Source organism: Protopterus annectens, chromosome 13.part0 (assembly GCF_019279795.1).
Source record: "Protopterus annectens isolate FY-2018-M chromosome 13.part0, PAN1.0, whole genome shotgun sequence".
Lineage (NCBI taxonomy): Eukaryota > Metazoa > Chordata > Ceratodontiformes > Protopteridae > Protopterus > Protopterus annectens.
In genome coordinates this window covers 1,321,039,287-1,321,060,259 of record NC_056747.1, presented here as the reverse complement: position 1 = coordinate 1,321,060,259, position 20,973 = coordinate 1,321,039,287, and positions in this window count along the sequence as shown.

Here is a 20,973-nt window from a genome sequence, read left to right as displayed (position 1 = left end):
TATGGTAACGGTGAAAGCGGTAGACCTATGTGTTGGTGAAATAACAGCAGTTTAGTTTATTTGGGATTTAGGATCAGACGATGTTCAGAAATCCAGTTTTCTATTGTATTAAAGGTGGTCTGAGTAGCTGACCATAACTCTACTGGAGATGTGGCTGAGCAGATCAGAATAGAGTCTTCAGCATATTGGATACAGCTGACTTTTGGGATGACAGTATAAAGGTCGTTAATGAAGATGGAGAACAGCAAGGGCCCTAGTATAGAGCCTTGTGGTACTCTGAGGGTGTTAGGTAGAAGGTTAGAGTTTGTTCTGCCAGAGGCCAGCCTGCTGTCAACCATGCAGGTAGGATTGAAACCATTGGAAGGCTCCAGTATCTAGACAGTGTTTGCAGGGTGTGGAGTACAAGTTGGTGATCAACCATATCGTATGCCTTGGAAAGATCCAAAAAGAGGGCTGAGAATATATAATTAGTGTTGCAAGTATGGTTTATGGTGTTAGTAAAGGCTAGGAGGCCTGAAGTAGTGCTGTGATGAGGACGTAAGCCATGCTGAGTGTCTGCCATAATGCGATTTTGGATTAGGTGGTGCATGAATTGTCTATGACTAAAGTTTCCATAATCTTTGCAAGTGGAGAGAGTATAGCTATTGGCCTATAATTGGAGAATTCAGTAGAGCTGCCTCCTTTGTGAAGTGGGATTACATATGACATTTTCCAGATGGTGGGAAATTTAGATTCTACCATGGTCCATTTGATTACCTTTGAGACGGGGTAAGCAATAGCATCATCTGATTTTGATAGGTACTCGGCAGGGAGTTGATCAGCAGAAAGTGTAGTGGGTTTCACTGTTTCAATCAAGGTACAGAGAAGTGAAGTGGCGACTGGTTGGCAGCTGAACGCAAGTAGGTTTCTAGGGGTGCTACTTTCAGGACCAGAGGAGCTAGGAGGTAGATGGCTAGCTAGGGCCTGAATTGTCTCAGTAAAGAACTGGTCAAAACTATCAGGAACATCTTCAGGGGTATTATCAATAGTAGCAGCAGGGATTGGGGTTGACGTTTGTCCAGGATGTAGTATATATGACATGCCACCTGACAGGGTATGGCATTACTGGGTTCAGAGAGCCCAGTCCCCAGATTGGCTGTGTGATGGCATCCCACACATGTGTTGCACGTTCCTGGCCAAGGGTGATGGCTGACTGCATACATGTGGCAGCTGTGACATTGACACATGACTCACATAAACCACAACTGGACCATAGAGGTGATTCACAGGTTACCTTTGCACATGCTACCCTAGTAGTGTGATTGCCATGGTGAGTACCAACACATAGGGCCAATGGGAAATAACATACTGAAGGTGTGTATGTGTGGGTGTACTGCTACTGTTTCATAGCACTGACATATATGACTGCACACGTGGGTAAATGCCAGGTAAGATGTGTGCAATGTGTCACAGGCAACGTACATGCGTACAGGACAGACAGTGACATTCTGTCATGTGTAAAGTTGACATACGTATCGTACGCTATGCAGATGTCACTAGAAGTCTACAGAAGCACTGTAACTCTGCATTGCAGGTGTAAGCAGTGTTCCAGGGAACTAGCGAACATGCATGCAAACAAAGCTACAGTAAACAGGGCTGGAAGTAGTGCATTGTACAACAAAGAAGGGGTAACAATAACAGTAAGTAACAATGCAAATATGTAGGCACTATCAACATGTACCCAGGAATACACAGCGCAGATGCCCATGGTAGAACTGATATTATGTCATAGTTATTTGTGATTTGGATTACATTGGTACTGCACACATATCTACATGCACGAACATCCACATGGCATAGTCGTTGTGGGCAACTTGACACCATTACTGTACATGTCCACCATTGCATATCACTACTTGCGTTAGCTTTCCCCCTGTGCTACCCATGTATGCGGCTATCTGTTGACAACCTTACCACCGGCATGCAATTATGTGCAGCTGTTATACTTTGGTATGTACTATGGGTGCAGATAACAATTCAGGACATTCATACAGTTACTGCAGCAGGCATGCTGGGATAAACACACAGTCATAGCAGCACACTGTACTGTTACCAACATGATACTACTAATACACTTCTATGTAGTCACCCTGTGCATCAGCAGTGTGTTTACCTGTTCCATAATGATGTTGGAGATTGCAGGAGGTGGCACAGTGTCATCATATGCACAGGGTGTGGATTAGGTATGCCTGAGTCAGCCACTGATACCACCAATTGACATGTGTGTGTATGTGTGTTGGTGAGGGGCAGCAGTACAGGGTGGGGCAGTGTTGGTGCAGTGTGTGCGTGTATGTGGTCACCCTAGGTGTTAACATTTCACATGTGTGTATGCACGCACACAGTTCCACCTCATGGCTGCCATATACAGGGGTTTGACCTAGCAGGCCATACAGATCAGTGTCTGTGTGCATGGACACGGTACCTGTGCCTGGCAGGGGTGCTACGGACCGTATCCAGTACTAAGCCAGACTGGGTACTGTCATCAGAAGCGGGAGTGTGTTGACTGGACACAAGTCCCTGTTGGGACTGTCCAGAGCCACGTGGTCTCCTGGGGCGTTCCGATGACAGCACAGACCCAGCATTGCTGGGGCTGCTGCTGGCACTATGGGGGCATGCATGAGCCTGCTGTCGTCCACGCCGACTGCCAGCTGCTGCTGCTGCCGGCATATGGTCACATCGACGCCGCAAATGCCCACCATTGCCCTGGCTCATGGACATCTGGTTGTGGAACTGCTGTAATATGTCCCCACAACGTCTGTCTATGACATCGGTGAAGTTACGGATAGCATCCGCAATGTCACGCATACTGTCTGTCATGGCTGTGCGACATGGTCTCAGCTCCCTCAGGCCCTGTCTGGTGTACCTTTCCATACGTGACTGTGCCTGCATGACAGTCCAAAACATAGCTGAGGTTGACAGACCTCTTTGGGCACGTTGGCCAGAGGCAGTACGCCCACGGATGCTCCCACGAGAACCCATGGGCAACTGTCTGTGTGGTACCATCGGAGGACCCTGCCCATGGCAGCTGTGTGGGGATGCATGTGCCACAGGTATCACATTACCCTGGTCTATGCCCACTGTATCCTGTCCATCACCTAGGGACAATGGTGACAAAGGATGTATTGGCAGGATGACTGTGTGCAATGATGGGGTTGACAGCTGTGTACAGTCAATTGGCTGACCAATGGCAGACCCTGACACACCTTCCTGTACCATTACACAAATATCATCATTACCGGTAGCCGTGGTACAGGATTCAGGTTCCCTGCTGCAGGTCACCAGAGCAGCCCCAGAACCTGTGGGAGGAAGACAGGAAACACAGTTTACAGTCTCCAGACATTGTTACCAGTGATGCACTTCTACACACATGCACACATGGACACATGCACACGTGGACACAGGCACACATGCACACATGGACACAGGCACACATGCAGACATGCACACGTGGACACATGCACACAGGCACACCTGCACACATGCACACATACAGACATGCACACATGGACACATGCACACATGCACACATGCACACGTGGTCACATGCACACATGGGCACATGCACATACGCACACATGCACACGTGGTCACGTGTACACATGCACACATGCACACATGCACACATGCACACATGCAAGCATGCACATGTGGACACAGGCACACATGCACACATGCACACATGCACACATGGACACAGGCACACATGCACACATGCACACATGGACACAGGCACACCTGCACACATGCACACATGCACACATGCACACATGGGCACAGGCACACCTGCACACATGCACACATGCACACCCCGCAGTATACACACAGAGCACTACTGAGTTACACTACTGTTACTAGCATTATCAGGACTATTATAGGTTATGTTAAACACACTCACCAGCATGGATGGCCTGCCTTGCTGTAACCCCAGAGGGACCTGCAGAAATGATGAGATTAATGTCAGTGGGCACAACTGTGCCATTGATATTGCATATGATACAGTGTACAGAACAGTCAAGTGTACATATGGCATATTACCTGCACGCTCCATGTCGTGCTGCTGTGTGGAACCAGCCTCCATCATAATGCAGGTGTACTGCTGTTGGTGTTCCGGGGTTGGAGCCACAACACTTAGGAGTGGCCCCTCCAGTCTGGTGAGGGGGGATGTGTGGCCACCCCACCTCCTGTGGCAACCTGTTGCCTGTGGATATCTGATGCACACTGACGGACACTTCGGATTAAATCACTGCAGTGATGTCGTACCTGCTCATATGTCCTGTTATGCGTGCCAATATCATTTACCCTACGGACAAGGTCTTGCCACAGTGCAGCCATCTCCTGCTGATTCTGACTGGTGCGGGAAAACAACTCCCGCACCAGGCTCTGGTGGATCTCCTCGTCTTCCGCCACAGAGTAGGCAGGGTTACGCTGACACGCCATCTCCCTGGAAGAGAACACAAACAGGATATCAGCAGACCATGTCAGCAATATATGGCACACATACTATACATGATACTCATGTGTAGTGATATACTACTACTCCCATATGTTGCATGTGTGTGTGTCATGGTGGATACACAGGTACATGGCCAGATATCAGTGCTCAGCCAACACCTGTGCAACAATACCTGCCACATTCCACACAACATAGTAGCATGCCCCATCGGTCAGCACACACTGACAGGTGCAATGTACAACCTCACTCTGGGGGTTCATCCCAAGGTACTGTATGTGGGACTGCGTCCACTACTGTGATGTGGACAGAAGTTACTCGGCCTGGATATACATATCCCACCACCACCAGCAGCACAGTAGACTACTTTGATATGTATGTGATTAGACAGTTATTCACTTGCTGGGACTGAGATGGTATCCATGCAGCACACTGGGCCAGTGGAAGCCACAAGCCACATTGCTGACCCCTTTGCAAATGCTTACCACGGACATGCCACAGATTGCATGGAACTTGCACACACATTTCTAACCCAGACCCTATGCACAAAGGTTAGGCATCCTGTCTGGTGGACCCCAGACAGAGGCAGATTGTATAACAATAGCAGGAGGCTACTGCAGGACAGAGCACATTCACATTAAGGGAAGGCATCTGTGGTCAGCACTGGTACTACGCTACGGACCGTCATAACAACGGCCACGGCCTACTCTGGGAGGGAAATGGACACAAACACTATGGATGACCACAAGGCCTTCTTCAGTTATGTTACACATATGGACCACATGCCTCAGATATGCTCTGTGTTAATACACACCTACTTAACATTCACCAAACACACGGATATTGGCAACAATCTTGCAGACATGTTCAGTGCACGTATCCCCCCTCCTTCTCCCCCACCAGTTGAAATATTTATCACAGCTGGATGTAACCTCCCTATCATCTCACATGTCCAGGTGAGGGCCGCCCTCAGCAGAGAAGAACACACAGCATTACTGTGACCTCATGGTATCCCTGGATGTGTGCTACCTGCACTCCGAGAGGACATACAACCGCATATAACACTGATAATTTATCTTGGCCGTACAATAGGATATGTACCTGGACAGTGGCATACCGCAACAGTGGTCCCACACCACTAAGGGGGCACCTCGACTGACCCTGGGAACTACCACATCATATGCATAACCAGCCTGGTCTGCTAAACTATGGAATTATGCAGTATGGGATGCATGCGCAGTGATATTGGGTACCTGCAGACACTTGTTCCCAGCCAGTGCACCTTTATGATGGGCTGATCCTGCCTTTTGAACCTGGCTGACCTTTCAAAGCAGTCACTACAGCCATTGCTGGGGCAACGCACAGACAACTGCTGCCAGGATCATGGCCTAAGACTGATTGACATGTAATGTATGGTCATCCCCTTTTGGTGGAACTACGTACACACAACATATCACATGGACATACCTATGAATACAGACCTATGACACATTTGGAGGGTTCACAGTATGCACACTATTAACCTGCTACTTTGCATTACCTGTGTTTGTCGCAGCTGGTTGCGTTACCACTGCTTCTGCTTGCTGCTGCTACTGTCACTGCTGACACCTTCGGGTGACAGTCACAGTGTATAATTTTTTTTTTTTTTTGCTATCTCTCTCTCTCACTTCTCGCTCTCCCTCTGTCTGCTTCCAGACAGTGCAATGAATGTATTGCATGTGTGGAGTGTTAGCACTGGATGCTTTTGTAGGTATCTGCATAGGTCCATGTGATGGCCTCTGCACCAATTGTAAGCCAGTTGTGTACTGATTGCAGTTCTCACTGTGATCTCAGGTCAGTGCTATAAAAGGGTATGTGGGATAGGCATTGCCCTTTCAGATTGTAAGGGCGGGGACCATGCTGGTATGCTGTGGACAGTGTTCGGTGAGTGTAAAGGTTAGTATCTCTCTCATGATTCAGGCTGTGTTGTATATTCACATTTCTCCATTCCTCTCTCATGTTTCCTGTAGCAAGTGTGTATGCACAATGACTCCTACAACTATATATATATATATATATATATATATATATATATATATATATATATATATGTACTTTAACTGACATTATTATCTACAAGCTACCAACTAGCATGGCTGCTTCTGTTCACACACTACTATTATGGAAATCCAGTAGTTTTGACAGTAATTCTAAATGACATGCTTTGTGTACTACACATCCTATATTCCCTTTACATTCATCCCTACTATTACATGTTATATTTATTTTAGCACAATGTTCTTGTATAAGAGTCATGGCTTAGTGGTAGGTCATACAGACTAGTGTTTCCAAGGTCCTGGGTTCGGGACTGACAGTGGAATTTTATTTTGCTTTTGAACTGAGTACAGGACCTGTCAATCAAAGTGACTAAGGCACTTTTAAGCAGTTGTAACCGGGTTAGCGCTGGTTTGAGCTCACCCATGCACACTGGCGGTTAGCTTAGCTCTGCGCACACCCACTTACAACCGCTTAACAGTGCTTACTCTGGCGCACACCTGCGCTATTTTCTTTGAAAGAAAAGAAAATGGGGAGACAGGAAAGTGGTGAAAAAGGGGTCACAAAGAGGGTAAGACAGTAGGGAAACAAGCTTGGGATTTGCAGGAGGGATGTAGGTAAGGCCCATAGCTGCCTATTTCTTCATCAGCAACAGTTGTGCATATGTATGTAATTTGGTGTGACATTTGAAACCTTCCACCTCTGAGAGAGGTGTCAGGACAACAATAATACTTGTTGTACAGCCAATTGTAATTGATAGTTTCCATGTCCAGCAGACATGTGTGCGGAATGGGCAGCTATGTATGGGCGTAATTTTTTGTGGGTACAGAGTGCCCTTTTTTCAGGTGAGAGTGGTATGTCAGGTGAAGGAAGTCAGTACAGCTGGGGAGGTAGGTTGGGTAGGTAAACAGACAAGACAAACAAGACGCATACAGGGGCGGTGTATGACACGTGTGGGGGGGTTACACAATTGACGGGGATGGAGGTTTGGATATCCAGAGCCCATGAGCCCACAGATGGCAACAGTGGAACTGATATCCCCACCCATAGGCAGTTGCCACTGTTCCTTCACTGCCCAGGATGGGGCTGTGCTGGGGGCTGTGTAGGCCGGGCAACAGGCATGCCCGTTAGTTGTGCCACCCATGCCTCAAGCTGGTGTAGGGGCTCGAGAACAGAGTCCCGAATCTCCCTATGCACCACAGTCCGGACGCTACGGAGGGTGAGTGGTGGTTCTCTTCTGGCCACACTTGCAGAGGGGGGGCAAGCCCCATCCCCTGCAGTGCTTCCACCCGCAGGTGGCACAGGGCCACCGGAGGAGGGTCCGGACTCGGCACTAGTGCCAGGTGCACTCGCCAGCTGAGGTGGGAGAGGTGGGTCCACTGGAACCCGCCTTCCCTGTCGTCCTATGTTTTTCATTATGCCATGACAGTTTGGGTTAGTGACATATAATACCATTCACAATTAGTTATAACAGCATGCATTAGTATTCTCATTAACCAAACACCCAGATATTCATACCATTGAACAGTGTGCATAACACATGCATAATTTGACCAGAAATACACAGTCCAACAACATGCAGGGTTAATTGATGGCAACAGGCCATCAGGTTTGGATGTATGAACAGGGCAGATGCATCAACGGACATGCAAATATATATGACCCAACAGGACAAATGTCCAGGGGTGTTAATTGTGATTGCACATACCATTTTCACGTGGAATGGGTTATATGTGGTTATAGGGTGGGGTAAAGAAAATAATATTAACACCTTCTAATACCAATACATATGCTGTACATTTCCAATAGCTACAGTTATATACACACTACTGTTCTAACTACAGTTTCCTATATGATAACTATTTCAACTTGGTGATAGGACTGTTACTGCAACATCAATATACATTTTATTGTTCTTCATACACATTCATATCTACCTTTGTTCAGCTACATCATCCTGCTACATTTGCTTTATATAGCTGTAGACAAGTGTGGATGTTTGGTATATCAGACAATCATCCTATCTGCATATTGCAGACTGAGAGCAACATATCCAGATTTTGGGATACACATTCCAGATGCAGCAACACTTTGAACAGATTTCGCTGTTTGGTTTTGATTCTCACATGCATTTCATTCTGTCTTGACTGCAGTATACTTTATTCAGGGGTTATTACTACTGTATTGCTGGATTCATGACACTTTCTCGCACTCTCTCACTTGCTTTCATTTTACTATTCAGGATGGTGCTTACTTCTAGGCTTTATTGACATGTTTTACTTGTAGTTATTACAATCCTTTCCAGCAGTCTCACTTCTGTCATGTTTCAGTATTTCAACAGGGATATATTTCACACATGTGATTTCATCATCTTCTGCAGCTATACTTTTCAGCCTGCTGCAGGTTGTGTACTATTTTCTTACAGGTAGGGCATTTTATTTCAGAATATATGTCAGACAGTTTCATTTTCGGTTTAACTTACAGGCTGAAACACACTTTTGTAATCAAGCAATACTTGCAGACACTTTCACACTGTTACTTGCACATTTTATTCCTTACTGACTACACTGCACTCTTTTGCTGACTGTCATACTTTTATATTTCTTTACAGTTACTGGTAGTGGATTACTGAACTGCCTGGTGGCGCAACCGCACCAGCCTATCGCCATAGGCTCTGCGGTTCGCAGAACGGACACCTGCAGCTGTAATATAAATGAAGTAATATTGGAATACACATCTCCATAATATCAGCTAGTTTAATTTCTTGCATACATAATTAAATGTAATCCAAGAAACAAGAATGGTAGGACACTGCTGAGGTTTCTTCCTTCTTTAGTAAAACAGACAAATATTTCCAGAGATGAGTGCTTTCGGGTAATAACCCTTCATCAGACAAAGTAGAAACAAACATTCCAACAATTTAAATTATCTGGTAACCAATAGGTTTTCAGTAAAATTTGCACCTTTTTTGCAAGGCGGGCTTTAAAGGTACAACATCATTTAGTCCTGGATCCCTGTGTGCCATCAATTCCAAAATCCATTTAGATTCTAAGGATTCTGTTAACAGTTTAACATCTCCCCCTCTGTTGTTTAGTCTAACATTAACTATAGCTCTAAATGTAAATGTATGTGTGTTTTTTTTTTTAATATGCCTATAAAGGGCACTGTGTATATCCTTGTTCCTTATGGAGGATAAATGTTGAAGTGTTCTCACCTTGAACATATTGTTGGTCTTTCCAACACAGAACCCAGGACATTGTGAACATTTTGCTATATAAACCATATTACTTGTCCTGCAAGTGGCCCTAGCTTTGGAATTAAGGACCATGCCACTAATGGGATGTGTAAAGGTAGTTTCCTTATTGATAGTGGAACATGCTTTACAAAAGCCACAGGGAACACTACCTGCTGAACCTTTAAATGGTTGTGTGGTAGTTAAAGTTTAGAGCTATAGTTAATGTTAGACTAAACAACAGAGGGGGAGATGTTAAACTGTTAACAGAATCCTTAGAATCTAAATGGATTTTGGAATTGATGGCACACAGGGATCCAGGACTAAATGATGCTGTACCTTTAAAGCCCGCCTTGCAAAAAAGGCGCACTTTTTACCGAAAACCTATTGGTTACCAGATAATTTAAATTGTTGGAATGTTTGTTTCTACTTTGTCTGATGAAGGGTCATTACCCAAAAGCGCTCATCTCTGGAAATATTTGTCTGTTTTAATAAAGAAGGAAGAAACCTCAGCAGTGTCCTACCATTCTTGTTTCTTGGATTTTATCTATTTGTTTGGTAGGACTTTGGCTATAGCACAGAACGTATTTTGGACATTTGCTTTGGGTTTTAGTTTGATTGTGCTATGCATGCTTTGGAAAACAAGAAAGCTGGAACATGCTCTGCCACGAATCCTATGGAAGGAGGAATAAGAGCAGAGCCCATTGGTATGGGGGTTCATGGACAAATGGCCCAGGTAAATCCACTGCTTATCTTGGGCTTTGCTGTTGGGAGGGTAGACTTGAACAGCAACAGAGTACCAGTAGCCATGGATAAAAATTTTGATAATTTATTACATGACTTGAGTTACAAGGCAGGAAGACTTCCAACGCCTGAGATGGCAAACTTACCATCTAGAAGCTTGTCAACAGTATGGCATAGTACCATGGGGCATGAGGATATTATGTATGCCCACGCAGGGCGAAAGATATCCTGAGCTACTAGCAAGGTGGCAATCCTTGAACATCCAAACTAGTTTTAAATATATGGACATTATCAATGACTTCTTTGCCCTAGAAATAGCTTTACTCAGCAAAGAAGTGGAAACTTTACAGAATAAATTAGATTCTGGATTCAGTGAACTTGTCCATGTAATGTGTCTGAAACAGCTGTATGGTACGCTCAAAGAAAATGATGAGAAGTTATGTGCACAAAAGACTAATAAATTAAAAAGAGACTACGGGGATTTTACCACTGGTAATATCTTCGTATGGCAGAGGAACAGAAGGCAACGTTCTACCATGGGAGAAGCAAGCACTGTTAAGTCGTCATGACGTCAACAAGAAGGGAGGAGTTTCACAGAGAGCATGATGGAATCCACTGTTAGAGCGACGACTGGTGAAATGGAAACATTACCTGTAGGAAACAATAATGGTTTATCCGAAGGCATACAAGTATGGGAATCTAGATTTGTAGCAGCTGTTGATGATGTTTCTCAGGCAGCGGTACAACATGAGAGCATTTCACACATAGCGACAGCACTACCTAATAACTTGCACACTAACGATCAAATAGATACGACAACCTCCAATGCTGGAGGCATGGGAGCACGCCCCAAGACTGTACAGGGACACCAACGTTTTTTGGAATTACTTCCAGCTCCTGTAAAGAAACGAGGAGCTTGGAAACGATCTTCCAGCGAGGGCAGTGATCCGAACAAAAGGAGAAGAATACTGGACTGACTCATAATGACGATTTATCCTCTCATGTTTTAACTAAAGATGAGCTGTATGTTTTGAACAAAGGTATGTCCTTTGTGCCCAGTAAGGCTAGCATTTTTAACGAAGTTGTTTTAGACATAATGTTGTTTTGTAGGAATTTGACCTTAAGATGTATGTTTGGTACTGGGGATGAGAGCAAAGTTTTACTGAAGAAACCCAGTTGTTATGTACCACCTTTTTCTTCAGCACTTAACCTGTTTATTAATAGCTGTGAACAAGATTTACAGAGTTATTTTTTAACAAGGGAATCTCAGAAATTTTACAATTTGACACAGGCTCAGAATGAAGCGTTGTTTGATTTAAGCAACAACAAGGACATCACCATTAAGATGGCAGATAAGGGAGGTGCAGTGGTGGTTCTTGATACAACTTATTATGAACAAAAATTGCAGGATTTATTGTCAGACAAGGATACATATATTCCGATTAACCCCATAGGTGTTAAACTTTTGATAGACAGAGTACACGAAAGTTTGCAACAACTGAATTTTGAAATGAGAATTAACAATGATTTACTTAAATTTTTATGGGTTGAAACAGCTGTCACTCCCATTTTCAAAGCTTTACCTAAAATTCATAAGTGTATTGTGGACCCACCTCTTCGGCCCATTGTTTCGGGCAGAGGTTGGGTCACTGAAAACATCTCGATATGGTTAGAGCATACGCTATGTCCTTATGTTGATAAGGTGACTAGTATACTAAAAGACACAGGTGACTTTCTAAAAAGAATGGGAGAGGTCAATGATATGAAACCACAGGGGGATTTATTGATGGTGACTATGGACGTCCAAAGTCTATTTACTGTAATTAACAATGAGTATGGTATACATGCTATAGGTGAAGTCATGAGAAATATGGGGGAAGAAGAGAGCAAAATAGCTTTGGTCAGAACATTGTTGGCCTTAGTCTTGGAGAACAATGCCTTTATAGGAGCCAAGCAGACATATAGACAAGCACAGGGGGTAGCCATGGGCACCCCCTGTGCAAACACCTATGCCAATTTGGTCCTTTGGTATTGGGAGAATATCACTATATTTGGTAATCAGGAATGGATGCAGTATATATTTGTATATTCTCGTTTTGTAGATGATGTGTTTATTCTTTGGAAGGGAGGCCTTGGAATATTGGAGAAATTTGTGGCATATCTACATTCCACTACCTCCTTCTTTAGATTCACATTGGAATACTCAGACAACCAGATAGCTTTTCTGGATACATGTATCACAAGAAATGACATAGGTTTCTCTTCCAACTTACAGAGAAAGGAGAGTTGGAAAAACACTCTGCTATGCTTTGATACCATGCACCCCCGTTATATGTTTCCAAATATTATACAGGGACAAATAGGCAGGACTTCCAGGTTATGCTTGGAGCATATTCAGTATGAGAAAGAAATGAAGGAATTAAAAAGAAATTTTTGTGATAGGGGATATAAAGAAGAGTTAGTAAACAATGTTGTTGATAATAATAAATGGAAAAGGGCCAGCAAGTTCAAACCATGGCTCACATGTAAGACAGGAGAAGGACAGGTGTCTACATCTAATAAATATAAAATGGGAGATCCCAGGTTGTTCCTTACCTATAGCAACAACATAGAAGATATAAGGGGAATAGTCAACAGAAATTGGAACATCCTAAGAAGTGACAACAAGTTAAGAAATATTGTGGGCATCAAACCCAACTTTGGCTATAGGAGGAACAAAAACTTAAAGGATTTGTTATGTGGGGAAAAAACTTTAACTACCACACAACCGTTTAAAGGTTCAGCAGGTAGTGTTCCCTGTGGCTTTTGTAAAGCATGCTCCACTATCAACAAGGAAACTACCTTTACACATCCCATTAGTGGCATGGTCTTTAATTTCAAAGCTAGGGCCACTTGCAGGACAAGTAATTTGGTTTATATAGCAGAATGTTCACAATGTCCTGGGTTCTATGTTGGAAAGACCAACAATATGTTCAAGGTGAGAATACTTCAACATTTATCCTCCATAAGGAACAAGGATATACACAATGCCCTTTATAGGCATATTGAAAAAAAACCCACACATACATTTACATTTAGAGCTATAGTTAATGTTAGACTAAACAACAGAGGGGGAGATGTTAAACTGTTAACAGAATCCTTAGAATCTAAATGGATTTTGGAATTGATGGCACACAGGGATCCAGGACTAAATGATGCTGTACCTTTAAAGCCCGCCTTTGCAAAAGGCGCAATTTTTACTGAAAACCTATTGGTTACCAGATAATTTAAATTGTTGGAATGTTTGTTTCTACTTTGTCTGATGAAGGGTCATTACCCGAAAGCGCTCACCTCTGGAAATATTTGTCTGTTTTAATAAAGAAGGAAGAAACCTCAGCAGTGTCCTACCATTCTTGTTTCTTGGATTTTATCTATTTGTTTGGTAGGACTTTGGCTATAGCACAGAATGTATTTTGGACATAATTAAATGTAACTTACTCAGTAGTGGGGCGTTGGGTGTTTGCTGGGCCTCCTGGATCCAAAGGTTCAGTTGGTCCTGCTTGCATCTCTTCAGGTCCGCATGGTGGTGACGGACCTGCTCACCAGTCCTTGGAATCCCTGTGGCACTGGTGAGATCATGAGCCAACCGGTCCCATGCCTCAGCCCTGTATGCTCCCCAGAGGACCTGGCCCTGCATGAGTTGGGCGTCATGATTGTGGACTAGGAGCCAGACCATGTACCTGGACTCCTCAATGCCCCACCTCTGTGCTCAAAAGCAACTACCCTCTCCTACTCCTGTCATTCTGCCTGCAGGTCAGTTCTACAATCGTTTATGCTGTGTATTCCCGCCTATGGGGCTTATATAGTCCGTTTTTCCTGCACATATCCGTGATTGGTCATTTTGGAATTGTATCAACTTCAGTAAACCTGCATTGTCATGCTCCAGTTTGTATTCATTCCTATATATTAGCTATTATTGCACTTATAGGTACTGCTGTCATGGCTTAGTGGTTCAGTACCTTAACTATGGTGTATAGTATCCTGGGTTCGAACCTGGCCACTGCTTTTTATTTTTCATGACTGTCTAGACATGTTGAGGGGTGTGTCTGTGTAAAAGCAGTTTTGATATGGCTTGCTCAACGTTGCCTGTTGGTTAGCTTGTTTGCGCGGTGCGCAGCTCCGTGCAAACGGGGTACGCTGCTTTAAGCCTCATTTGGCTATCGGCATGCATATTATGCTCAGCTCAGTTAGGGGCACATAGAGTTAATGTGTTAAACCACTGCTCAGCTACGGGCACTCATTTTGCACCAGTTAAACCACTGCTCATCTACTGGCAGATGCACTCACTCTGTTAAACTGTAGCTCAGCTATGGGCACATCTGGCATTTTTTATTCTTTTGTTACCTCACATTTCTTCAATATAAATGGGCTATTTCATTACATTTTACATAAAATGTGGTTTTATGTGTACATATTTGTCAGGGACTTGTTTCCTGCTTATTTTGCTAAAAATAAAAAAATTGGTGTTGTGTGGGCTCGAACCATGAATGCCTGCTCTTCAGCCAACATCTCTACCGTTACGCTATTGCTTCCTGGCTTATTTTGCATATTTAGTTCTTATATGCTTTCCCACTGACTGCTAACTGTAGCTGCTCACGGCACGCCTCCATAAACAGCGACTCACGGTTAAACATTTTTACAATTTAAAAAAAATATATAACATGTTTATTTATATGTTTTCTGTTCATAGTCTGTGGGGGCATGTGTTGTATTCTGTTTATTCACATTTCTGTGGACTCTGTCATGGGTGTTTACTTTGGGAACTTTTCCTCTTCTGGGGGCGTGTCCGCTTACAGGGCTCGGCCTACGGACACGCCCCCTACTGTCTTACACGGACCGTGTTAGCCTTAAGTGTGATTCAGCATGCTCTCATGAATATGCAGAGCATGCTGACATCACTCAGTTTAACTGCAGCCTCCGTGTATGAGTTATAACTCTTACACGGAGGCTTCGTGAATCCTGCCCTGTGTCTAAGTAATAAAGGTAATCATATGCATGTCATATGGATATACATATGCACCATGTTGGGCAAAGTGAAATTAGAATTCCTACCTATACAGGCTTATACACTATGGATCATGGCATTTACTGCATGCACCTCAGCTTCCATCTGACACTATACTGTCAGCTGGTAGTCTTAAGGTGGCTGACATCAACAGGCCTTGTAGAAGAGGGCAGCAGCAAGTTATAGGCCCTAAAGGTGCATAACCATTGCTACTGGATAACCCATGGTGGCATGCCCATTGTTTTGCAAGGGTATATATGTATACACACACATACACCAAGTGGGTTGCAGTGAGATTAAAACCCCTATCTATCTAGGTTTATACACTACAGAAAACAGTATTTATCACATGCACCATGGCTTACATCTGATATCATACTGACAGATGGTAGTCCGTAGATGGCTGATATCATCAGGTCTTGTAGAAGATGGCAATTTGGAAGCCAGCAGGAACTTATGGGCCCATAAAGTGCATAACCATTGTTGCTGGATAGCCCATGTCTGTTGTTTTGCAGGAGTATATACACACACACATACACACACACACACACACACACACACACACACACACACACACACACACACACACACACACACACACACACACACACACACACACACACACACACACACACACACACACAAAGTGGGCTGTAATGAGATTAGAACCTCTACACTACACTATAGATAGACTTATACACTATAGATCATGACACTTATCACATGCGCCATGGCTTACATCTGAGACTGTATTCTCAGCTGATAGTCTTAAGGTGGCTAACATCAGCAGGCCTTGTAAAAGAGGGCAGTTTGGAAGAAAGCAGCAAGTTATGGGCCTAAAAAGTGCATAACCATTGCTGCTGGATAACCCATGAGGGCATGTCCATTGTTTTGCAGAGGTATATATATATATGTATATATATATATATTTATACTCAAATACACACCAAGTGGGCTGCAGTGAGATTAGAACCCCTACCTATCTAGGCTTATACACTATAGATCACAGTACTTATCGCATGCACCACATGTTAAATCTGTTATATATGGGCTTTCAGGCACAGTACTTGTGCAGTACACAAAGTAGGTTTGTGCTGAACAGCATCTGTGGCCTGCAAAGTGATATTGCTTCATACCGTTATCTGCATCTAGTATCCTAGCAGTGAGATAACTGTTGTTATCCTAGCTGTGTGTTTACAGTTACCAGTATGGCCATACATGGCTGCTTGCAGTTAGACAGACAGCACTATGGGCAGGGACCATGTGCCCTGTCCATACATGCATTGACACCATTATACATTACATCACCTGCTCACCTGAGTCTGCCTACATGGCGACATCCAGCAGGCATAGAAGTCTGTAGGTAAGTGGATTATGTACTGTTGCACCCTTAGTTTGGATCCTTTGAGCAACATTATGGCTGTGTGATAGTGCAGTTTACTCACCATTATTAGGATATGTCGGACAATGCAGACATTTACACACATATTTCTGTATATAACGGGGATATATATATATATATATATATATATATATATATATATATATATATATATAGAGAGAGAGAGAGAGAGCTGTGTGTGTATGATATGTATTTGTGTTATGTAGATATATGGAGGGAGTCTATGTATCATTTTAATATAGATAGCTATATATATCATTATATATCTATATGACACTACATAGTGATAGATATACTATGCATGTGAGAGAAAGATACTGACAAATGGATATGTATATGTATATGCCTGTATGTATAGACAGTTATGCATAACAGGTCATTTCAATGAATGGCCCACAGAATTGCTCTCATTTTTTACTAAATGTACTGGCATGCCCAATGGGCTGTCAGTACTTAAAATGACTCCAGGCCACACTTACCTGTATTCCAGTCTGGGATTTTGTATGTTACAGAGATTAACATCCACCCCTGTTTCTGCAGTACTGCACTTCACTCCAAATGTCCACAGCATTCCCCAGCTGTCTGCTGTACTTAATATGTGACTGTGATTGGTAATGTTACATCACCAACAGACTGACAGTCTGCATACCTCTCAACTGTCCTGATTTTCACAGAATGTTCAAAGTTTGCCTCATATGTTTGGTCTGTTCCTCACACATTTGTGGTCTTCTGGTGCTTTATTGAATGTTGAAATCAATAAATTCTACTAACCACAAACATACAGTTGTGTGTAAGACATTATATTCATCAGAAAATATGTACCACTGCAACACCTTTAATTCCAGCAATTGTCTAGGTTTATGTGACCAATATTTAAACTCTATCCCTATATTTGGGCCTTTGTTCCCCCAGTCTTTCCGGCTTTGTCCAGATTTCTTGCACTAAGAGGTTGAAAGGTATGACATTTTGTGAAAACGCCAAACATACTACTACCTCACATGCAAAAGATGTGAGTAATTCCAGATTAGCATCATCAACACCATCATCCATGCTAGCTTCCCTAGTCCACTGAGCCACACAGGCTACTAGACAAAGAGGGATCATTCATCACACAATCAACAGCATACATATGTACATTGTTATCCTGCATGAAGAGAGACATGTCGTGTGTGAGCGCTATCTATGTTACAGCCCTAAGATTGCCTGATCCACTGATATACCATAGCTGATTTGATGTTAATGCAGTTATATGGGAGCACTGCTGTGTTGGGGGTGGGGGAACAACAGTACATGATCAGCATGGGTAGACAGTAATCCAAATAACATGTGTGCCCACTGCTTAACATCTCCCTTGCCTGATGTTGTGAATATTCCAATCATGAGGCCTAGTGAAAATTAAGAACCACATACTATTGGACTGGGTATCAGTTTTCCCATGTGGGTGTTAACTCTGATCAAATAGCCCACTATATTTCCTTGCATAACAGCAGTAGATCCATACATATGATACCTTATAGCAATCCTTAAATTACTGTGCAGGTTACAGACCTATCTTGAGAATGCAGCAGTTGACAGAACTGTAGTTCAAGGCTGACTCTGTGTGATGCAAGCAGTACACAGCCAATAGATAGATAGGTACAGGTTGCGTGGGTTGCCTGGCATCAGCTATTTTACTATATGTATGTGAGTAGGGGTAACGTGTCAGTCCCTAGAACCCTAGGTTGTTACTGTATGTGTTATGTGCTGTCTCTTAGCTAATGCCAGGGTGTACTGGGCATGCCTATGTCTGCCTACAGGGACATCATCAGGGGGCTCCTCCTCTAAGTCCTCCTGTGAGTGTGGCTGTGGTGACCTAGGCACTGGTGGGAAGCTGTGTATCCCTTCCCTATGCTGATCCTGCTGCATCTGCATCCACAGGATCATATTGTGCAGCATGGCACATACTGTGAACGCATGTGCACATTTGGCTGGAGAGTACAGCAGGGCTCCACCAGATATATCGAGGCACTGGAACTGTGACTTCAGCAACCCAAACACATGCTCTATGATGATCCTAGTTTGTGCGTGTGCCTCATTATGGCTTTCTTCCATGGGTGTGAGTGCATTTCTGATGGGTGTCATCATCCACGGTTCCAGTGCGTAGCCAGCATCCCCCAGTAAATAGCTGTGATGCATGCCAGATATGGGAGATGTGATAACTGCTAGGGCTGCGAGCACACAGATTCATGATAATGTCCTGGGCATTGCACATGACCTGGCAGTTGATGGAGTTGCACCCCTTGCGACTGACAAAGGTTCTACCCTCCTCACCGGGTGGTGCTTTGATGTGTACATGAGTCCAGTCTATGACACCCAGTACCTCAGGGTACTGTACTTTACAGTAGAAGTGTTGCATATTGCTAGCCCTTGCCTCAGGGGTGAGGGGAAAATATATGTGCTCACTGGCATATAGTAGCATGGCATCCAGGAACTGGTGGAGTACCCTGGATGCTGATGCCTGTTAGACCCCCATCATGTCCCCAGTTGGTCTTTGGAAAGTACCTATGGCTATTATCCTAAGGGCTACACATAACTTTGTTTCCACTGGGATGGGCTCCTCTCTATTGCTTCTGGGCCTGAGTTAAGGACAGCAGAGCTTCAATGAGTTCTTGAAGTATGTCCCTGTCCACCCTGTAGCACTCTACAATCTCCAGCTCATGTAGCTCCTGGAAGGTTATGCTGGGCTTGAAGACTCTTTTCCTTCTCTACCTAGGCCTATTGTAAGCAGCAGCAGCAACACTGACTTCAGCATCTAACATGTACGAATGTAGCAGACCTGCAGCAGTTCCTAGCATTCTTTCAGTTATAATTCCCAAGTCTGTACTCCAATGGTGCAGAGTATAGGGGAAAATCAGATTGTACGGTGTATGCATACTTTATAGTGCTCTACTGTAGGTGCTGTCTGCGTGAATGGCTACCTATGATGCGGTGCACCTGCCTAATATATCAGTGACATAATTTAATGGCCCTAGTTGAAGTTAAGTAAGGATCAACACTAATTACATTGTTGGCCTTTTAGATACTCTGAGCACTATGGCACACTGATCAAACGTGTGCCCATAGGTAAACACTGCTTAACAGTTAGTGTACCTCCCAAACATGCAGGTTCAACACAGTGGTGCGCTGCACAAGCAGCAATAAGTGCCCCATCGGTATACAAAGCTTAGATGTCAGTGCACACCGCTCCCAGGCTTCCATGCTCAGCACGGTGGCCTGCCAAACAAACAGGCACAGCTAAGCTCCAATCAGCTTAGAAGTTATTGCACACACCCTCTCTTGATGTCAGCTACCTCCTGTGTGGACACCAACATGGTTCTCTGCCTACACGGAGGGGGATATGCAGACACAGTTACTCTGTTATGCTATTCAGTAACTCCACCTCATTTTCATAGGGATCCGTACTCACAACCTGGATACTACATGCTTCCAAGCCCTTCCATGTTAACAGCAGCACCAACACTCCATTGTAGATACTGAATACAGGGTCCTGTAATACATTTCTGTCTTTTGATATTAATATTTGTTTTTCCACATTTTTTTTTGTAAGGCATGTTTGCACACTGTGGCTCCACTCAAACATGCCAGGATTATTTAAAAAAAAAATATTTTAACATATTTACTGTAACTTTTGGAACACACATAGGATAGTTTTGCTCATATCTGTGTGTTATGCCATTTCTGTCTATCTACCTACATTTTACAGCCCCTTTTGTCTGTCTACAGTCTTGTACATAGAATTTTTCCGTGTACACTATGGACACTGACACAGGGTCTGCAGGGCTGCCTGTCTGCTTGCTGGATCACTCTACCTGCCTTATTTGCATGAGAGTCACCTGCTTACGAGGTGCTTTTCATGCCATAGAGGTTTCCGTGTTGACTCACTCATGCACACCGCTCAGCAGCACTTACTGAATCTAAATCTGTTTGTGGCTGTGTTAGCAGCTGGGTGCAATGCTTACACAGAAAAAGCACATAACTTTATTAACTTC